Genomic DNA, 8,990 nt, shown 5'->3' with positions numbered 1-8,990 from the left:
GGGCACCTTAAAAATCGCATTCGGAGCCAAACATTAAAATAGAAAGTTAAGCACAAACTTTAAAAAAATAATTTCAAACCAAAGAAACACGTGCATAGACGATGTACTCCTTTGCATATCTGCGAAACTTCCCGCTATCGAACAATTCAACAAATCTTATTGCCTCAAGGTTCTCAAAACGTGAAGACACTCCCACGCTCTTTCCACAACTTTCCAGCATCCACGCAAGATCACTTTGAAAATCCCTGAAACGACCGAAAATGATACCAACCTATTTCCTTAATTTTATCCCTCATGGGAAGGAAAGATATATCAGTTTGGAGATAGAAATTAAGCGGTGGAATCAGAATCATTACAGCAGAAAGAGTATATACATAATATTTAAGTAATAAAGTGTCATACAGATGTGTGCCCGGGGCCGGGGGAGGGTAGGTGGGAGACATAACCCCCTTTTTGGCCCAGTATTCCTAAGAAAAGGAAAGTCAAAGGCAGGGAAAGATGACAAAATGAGGAATTACTAAAAAAAAAAAAAAAAAACCTGGAGCACCACTTGTGTCATAATAATAAAACTTAAAACATGTTCTTGTGTTCATAATGTGTACAATGTATACGATTTAATTGTGCTGTGTAAATATCAGTAGAGAGTTCTTTTTTAGATAGCCTTATTTTCACCCCAAGTTTTATTCAAAAGCCATCAATTTATTGAATGTGGTTGTAAAATTTGTGGAACAGCTCACTTGAATTACTGTGTAAATAATTTGGCAGTTGCAAACACTGGTACCGGTCAACACTTTTGATATAATTTAAGGGTGCAGACCAAGGTCCCTCGAATCTTCCCTCCCTCCCTCCCTGAGGAAACTCTTAATGGGGATGCAGACATTCCACTTCCTGGAAAAACATACGCTCGACCTTTACCATGTAGCCCGAACTATCCAATGTCCATTATTTTTACGCGTTTTACAATTCGCGAAATCTAAAATAAATTGTAATATAAAATGATATATAGGGGAAAGTGGGGTAAGACCAGGTAGCTAACACTAGAAGGCTTGCTGGAGATAAACTATTCAACCTAGAGTTTGTCAGGTTTAAGTAAAATATGCAATGTTTAACTGAGTACACTATATATCATTCCTGAAAAGTCATAGTTGCACTACTTTTTTATCAATGATTGTTTTCTGAACAGAGTCAAATCAGCCGGTCGTAGTGGGGTAAGACCGGGTGCATATGTTAACTTTATGGGAAAATAGAAAAACGAGATTTTCAGTGGAAAAGTAGCAGAAATTTTTATTTTATACCTATGACAAGTTGGTTCATGCCTTAGCTGAACAATTCAAGAATATTAGTTACAGAAATCGCAAGTAAAGTAGTTGTCTTCTTCCTCCGCTCCACTGCAGCTTTCGTGGGCTCAGCCAAGACATTTTCCACATTGGATTCAGCCTTCTCCTTGTACTGAGTTAGAAAATGCATCATTACAAAAAATATAATTTAGTCTTAAATGATGGGGCAATGATGAGTGCCCGGTCTTGCCCCGCTCAGCATACTCGGTCTTACCCTAAGTGCAGAGGTTATAAAAACTAAACAGGACTAAATCCGTATTGTTTGTTAGCGTATAAATCCTTAGTAAACATATAATAAGCTGGACTAAAGAGCGTTTTATAACTGTAATGACTATTAAATAAGGATGGTTTAAAAACAAAAGAACATTAGAGAGATTACATCATAAAACAAAAACAAACTTACCTACACAGACGCCGTGAATTCACAGCAACAACACGCCAATATGGCCGCTGCTTCTTCTTGACTAGTGGAGTGTAGTTCACAATCTTTCCACTAGAGAGGCTAACTAATGACACCAGAACCAAGGTACCCAGTTTCACCCCACTACCTGATCTTAACCCACCTTCCCCTATATGGAATTTAGAACAATGATAATAACTTATTTTAGTTATTTTATGACTAATAATTATTGTTATATTCGCGATCTTGTTTATGTGTTCATGAAGACAAATATTCGTTACTAGTTTTTGGTGGCAATATATACTTCTGCTTTCGGTTGAGCTCTGCTATTTTCGGGAATAACGCAAGCTCAGCAAGCAGAGCTTTTTGATAGAAGCGTTGTGGACAGGTTCCACTCGAATTTCACGCTTCGCCATGCGACTCCTTCAGGTGCGTTATTTTCCCACAGAGCAGCCGCAAGCATTGAGGCTGGTGCTTGATATAAGCTTTCTGAAACCTCGGAAAATATGCGAACTACAGGCTTCTCCCTAACTTAACTAGCGACACTGCTCCCATCCGAGGGTTTCAGATGGGTTGGTGGATCTTTGCAGACCTGCTGAGGGAGTTTGTGGCCTAATTTTTCGCGAAATCGAGTACGATGGAAACTAAATGAGGCTAAAACATTAAGTACATTAAATGATATTTGAATAATGCAAGCAGTGCTTGCATTGCTTGTACTATATCTTCGCCTCTGAAAACATGATTTTCTTTAATGAAAACTATTAATATTTAATGTTCGGAATGCTGGTGATTGCAGCAAAAAATGAAAATTATATGCATGCAAATATATATATATATATATATATATATATATATATATATATATATATATATATATATATATATATATATATATATATATGGGCTGAGCTGATGCCCATGTATCTGTATCGGAAAGTATCGGTTGGATTTTGTTTACTGGTACAGGATGGTTCTTTTGAAGGAATTTTGATCTTTCACAATATCCACAAAAATTCCAAGTCACACTTTCACCGAGTATAATAAATAATTAGGGAAGACCGGGGTAATTAGAACATGGGGTTATTGGAACATGTTAATGTAGAATAATTTAAAACGAAAAGACTGGTGTAATAACATTTCATACCTATCTACCTACACTAAACCTACATGCAGAAAATTTGTTATTGGAATAACTACACAAAAGTAAGTTTTATTTGACTTTCATTATACACCTGCAAAAATGATGTGACGCATGCTTGGTGTTTCTCTGCTTCTGCATATACTGGATGTGAATGAAAGAACCCTTTCAAAATTTTCTTCACCCCTATAATAAAACATAAGGGCACACATCATTTCATGTGAGTTTGGTTGTCTATGGGCAATTTGCCTGGTTTTTATAAGCAAAGTTCTTATTACCCCAAAAATTTCTGCAAATGGGTTATTAGAACATTGCGTAATTTGCTTGATTTCGCTTGGGTATACTAGATTGTACATGTAGCTATTAGAAGTTTTTTTCTTTACTACATTGTAGAATGGCCTGTAACCTTTCAAATAAATCATAGAACACTGATTTTCATTCACACATATTTGCTTCACAGCTGGGAAATTGAACTTTATGAAAAAAAGACGTTAACTTGGGATTTTATTTAAACAAGCATTGATAACTCCAGAAGAAGTAGAGCTATTGTGTTCAAATTTGCAGGGTAAATGGGACATTTATATATGATGTTCGTATTACCCCAACAGCAATCTAAACCTATTCAGTTGAAATTTCTAACTTATGTTCCATTAACCCCAAATGGGGTAATTGGAACAATTTTATGGTGTCATGACAATTTTTTTTTGGACAAGTATTTGCAATGCAGGTATGGTCATTATTTTTTTCAAAAATATGCAAAAGATGTCCTTTTAAATGGTAGAAATTTTTAAAAAATCCATCAGTAACTTTCTGAGTAATTTACAGTGGAACTTCTACAGGCTGTTTCCTGTTCTAATTACCCCGGTCTCCCCTATCATGCAAAATTCAAAGTTTGCATTTATTCAGCAACAATATTGTGCAGAAAACTGTATTTTGTGATTACATAAGAGGTATTTTCATATTCTGAATATTTTGAAGGAAAATTCTGATAAATTGATACTTATAATTGGTATAGAACATTCACCCCACTAATATAATAATAATTCCTTTATTTAGCTGGCGAGGTTCAGTCGTAATATTAATTTTTAATCAATATATTGAACAACTTGTAATTGTTACGATTTTCAAGTACCAGTATTGGTATGAATTGTATTTTAGGAGTATTTCCTCCCACGAAAATTTAGCAGAAACAATTTCTCTCTTTCTAAGGACACTTGATCTCAATTCCATCCCCCAGCACATAGAAATCAGAATGAGAAATTCCACCTTCAATCGCACCCTGATTATAATGATGCCATTATATATTAACCAATTTTTTCTTTCTAAAAACTGGGGGCCTATGGGGGAAGCCCACCTTGACCCCCATTTAGTCTCATTACTGTTTTCCCGGTTGGTCGGTATTGCTGCTACAACCATTTTTCATCGCCTTCTTCTAAGAGAACCACACCCAACTAGCCTAACCTAACCATCACAGATTATTTACTACCCCAAAAAGCTACCAGCCAATTTCAATGCTTGAAACAGTTGTGGCAGCAATCACTACCTTCCTGGCTTAACCACAATATAGTAGACAGTTATTTAGATCTTCGAGCCCCTATGCTTTAGTAGGTAGGATATCATACTGCCAAGCAGAAAACACGGTTTTGATTCCCTCAGCAGGTGATCAAAATTCGGAATTTTTTCTACATTGTCCCTATGTAAAGTGGTCCTGGGGTTCACAAATGAATGGGTACCTGGGGAAAAAGTGAAAAAACTTCGGTATGACATTTTTGATTGTTATGGTATTGCAAATGAGCACCAAAATTCCGCAACTTGAAAAATCCCAATAATCAACTTCCTTCACACACTACAAAAACCTTTTTAAAATGATAGAAATATATCTAAGAATAAGAAACAGCTGTTGGTCTGCACACAAATACAGACCTAATTCAGCAAAGAAACCAAAGCGTTCAGAAAATATCATATCATGCTCCACAATTTAAAACACTTTATTTGACATTGAAAGTATTCCGTACATTCCGTAGCAATTAAATATCTAAATTTTAATGATTGGATAATTAATAGCCTGTACACTCACCTCAATTAGTACTCCGGCAGTTTGTTTCTGTAGCACGTGGTCATGGCTGTTATAGAAGAACGTTGAACGTGATATTTTTAAATATTGCAAAAATGATGAGAATGCCAGGAAGTGCTAGGGGTATTTTGTTTGTAGGGGTTTTCCATGTTGTCATTGACAGGAGAAAGAATTATGTAAATTCAACTGCAAAAATAATTGTCTATCACTATTTTGTTCTATTTTAATAGTGTAGCAGGTGTTGTCCTCGGCTTATTAAGCTATTTATTTCAATCCATGACCATGAATCAGATTGCAGAGAATAACGTGAATGAAAATGGTGATTGACAATTCACCCAATATTACTTTTGCTGTTGGGTGTACACTCGCCTCACTTAGCAGTGCTGTAATTTGCTCCTTTCCTGCCTATTGCATGCTTTGATGAACACACATATTTTCTATTTTGCAAGAAAGTGAAGATGCCGTACTATTTAAAATATCAATAGTATATGTGTGCAATCAGTTTCCTTGTCCTCAGTCAGTGTAACACCATACTATTCCGTACACAAATGATATATTTTAAAGCAGACAATGTCATAAAATGGGGAACATTATGTCTCTGATAGTGAAAACAAGAAACACACCTAAGGTTCCAGGCTTGAGGCCTGGCTTTTTGTGCAGGTGCTCATTTTTGTGCAAAATACAAGGGCTGAGCCAATACCAAACCAAGGTACGAGGGTCACTATTTATATTTTGAGCCTTGGCAACACTGATTGAAGTTAGGCGCGATTTGACGTTTGCACGGAATCGTCTGGCATTATTGACCATAACGTACTTCAAATGTTTTGTCAATAGCTTCATTTGTGTTGTTTACGTTGCCTTGGAGATTGCGCGACAACAATAAAATGGAATTAACTCGTGAACATTTTCGTGCGATGATTTTTTACGATTTTCGACGTGGATTATCAAGACAAGAGTGCATCGATCAACTTACTTCCACATTTGGCGATGAAGCCCCATCCTTTGCCACTGTGAAACGCTGGTATAACGAATTTAATCGTGGCCGCCATTCGCTCACCAACGAGATTCGCGAAGGTCGTCCAAAATCAGTTGGTGTTCAAGTTTTTCTTTGTTTTCATATTTCACAAGAAAACATTGATGCTGTGCAAAACCTAATACTGCAAGATCGTCATGTGACATATTGTGAGATTGAGGCAACCATAGGCATTAGTTCCACCAGCATATATAAAATATTACATGATCATTTAGCTGTGAGAAAGGTATGTTCTCGTTGGATCCCACACAATTTGACAAAAACTCAAAAAGATGCTCGCGTCAATTGGTGCAAACAAATGCTCAATAAATACAATCGTGGTGCTTCAAAAGACTTATATAAGATTGTAAAAGGTGGCGAATCATGGATATATGCATATAAGCCGGAACGTAAACAGCAGTCGACTGTATAGGTGTTTCAAGATGAACCCAATCCAACAAAAGTTGTTCGCCCTCGAAGCACATCGAAACAAATGGTCGCCTGTTTTTTCGGGAAAACTGGTCATGTGGCAACTGTGCCTTTAGAGGAACGTAGAACGGTCAACTCTGAATGGTACACAACAATTTGTTTGCCAGGGGTCTTCGGTCAAATACGGAAAACAAACAAACGCCGTCGGATCATTCTTCATCAAGACAATTCCAGCTGTCACACATCTCGTCTAACAACCGACTTTATGAACACTCAAAAAATCGAATTGATGGGTCATCTGCCGTACAGTCCTGATTTGGCACCCAATGACTTCTTCTTGTTCCCGAATGTCAAGAATAAATTGCGTGGACAATGATTTTCGTCGGCGGAAGATGCCGTTGATGCGTTCAAAAACCATATTATGGAGGTGTCTCAAGAAGATTGGAAAAACTGCTTTGACAAATGGTTTGAACGAATGCAAAAGTGTATTGACCATAAAGGAGAATACTTCGAAAAACAATAAAGCAGTTTTCAATGCCAAATTCCTGTTTTTTCATTGTTAGGCTCAAAATATAAATAGTGACCCTCGTATTGGCATTGGTTGAATTTTTTCTACGTGAGGCGTTACCCCCATACCCCCTATACGCCTTCATGGCGTGGTGCTAAGCACAGGGGAGCACTTTACCTTTCTTTTACGTTTTGATAACACAGATTTTCAGTGGCTAGAAGAGCAGGCAAGAGCAACAGCTCGTCTCAATACTTATCCCTTTTAAAAGTTCGTTCACCCTTCCTTCAGACAGCTTGGAGGACCAGCACAAGAAGTTCCATACATTTTCCTAGAAACACTGGATCATAAGCCCCCACACTCTTGGAAAGCAGATGACAAGATCAAAGGCATGGGTGAAAACTGAACTCAAAAGTGACCATGAAGGCATGTAACTGCTTACTTGACGTTGTGGAAATAAATACGTAACCTATTCATTGCCAATTCTTGCTTGAAAGCTTGTAGGTGTAAGACAAGCCATGCTAATGCCTGGTCAGGTGGTTGCAGAGTTCTTGGAAAAAAAGGGATAGAGGTCACTGTGAAATTAGCTTTATCTACATTCAAGCGAGAAGTGGATTCAGCAATTGCTCCTTGTACTGTTCCCTTCTAACTCTCTAGCCTTCTTAAACCCGAAGGTTTATGGCTGCAGCAACACAGGTCTTCCATCTGTCCATATCGTGAGCAACAGCCATCCACTCTTTTCCAGCCCTATCCTTTTCCCTTCTATGTCATTCTTATGTGCGACTGCTGGTATCGGCCAATGAGGGTTATTTATTTCTGCCGAGATTAGATTGGGAACACACGGCTTTGAATGACCGTACTAAAGAAGATTGAGTTTGAGTTTTTATTTCAAGTCCACTTTATGCACAGATAGGCTAATCGGGACTGAATCTACATTTAAAATTGGGATCTGAACCACTATGTGCCTCCACCGAGTATGGAACCCAGGATCTATTGATTACAAGGTGACAGTGTTACAAATACACCATCGGGGAGAACCCTCTAAAGATGTATGTGCACATAAAATATTAATCAGGAACTTTAGTTTTCATCAACTGGACGTAACATCTTTTCTTGTTATTCAATAAACATTCAATTTTTTTTACTTGTTGACATGAATTTCCTTGCCAGGACAGTTGTTTTTACACAAATCTTAGCGGCCTTAATTACACGTAAGCTAGATTATGAATATTTGCAGTTATATCTCTGATTGTATAGTGTCTTTTTACTATTTATGTAATAATAACAATAACAACATTTTTTAGTCAAAAACAAAGAACTAAATAGGTATTAACGTTGATTTTCCTCCGTTTCTTAGTCTGTGGTTACATACAACATTACTCCATACTCATCCCAGAAATGAAGTACAAATTAATTAATTTACATATTATTTTTATTATATTTCCGAGACACTTGGTTCGGACCGGCTCCCCAAATTATATTTTTAGATACGTGCCTAGTGATGTGACGAGTTAGTATGACTCGGTAACTAGCCTTTGTTATTTTATACTGGATTATACAAGTATCGGTATCGGCATCGGTAGGAATCAGTCAGGGTATCAGTATCGGCAAATAGTGGTATCAGCTCAGCTCTAGAAATTACCAACATGAAGAGCAATAATAACAGACTGCAGTATGAACAATAAAATATGAGAAAGATTATATTTACAAAATGAGAAAAATATGTCTAGAAAGTACAGTATTGGTGACATTTAGAATGAAATTCCAACACTGGAGCTTAAGAAATAGTACTAATTAATACACTTCAACTGTGAAGGTATTTAGCCAAACATTTTAATGTACACCTCAGACATGTTCTGCTTTAGCAATGTCAATATTTTTCAACAATGTTGCTTCTTTCTGGGAGGTTGGGTGAGTGCCAGAGCTGATTATAGATATCGTTTGAAAACTTTCCACCTGTGATTGCTACCATGGGGATCCAACATGGCAGTCAAATGTCCCACCAACGGATGCACTGTGACTCACCATTTTACACATGAATATCTTTTACTGTGGCACACTGGGGATTGAGGTGTAATTTCTTGTACAGTAAGGT

Source organism: Lepisma saccharinum, chromosome 9 (assembly GCF_977018435.1).
Source record: "Lepisma saccharinum chromosome 9, izLepSacc3.1, whole genome shotgun sequence".
NCBI lineage: Eukaryota > Metazoa > Arthropoda > Insecta > Zygentoma > Lepismatidae > Lepisma > Lepisma saccharinum.
Note: the sequence above shows the minus strand (reverse complement) of the source record.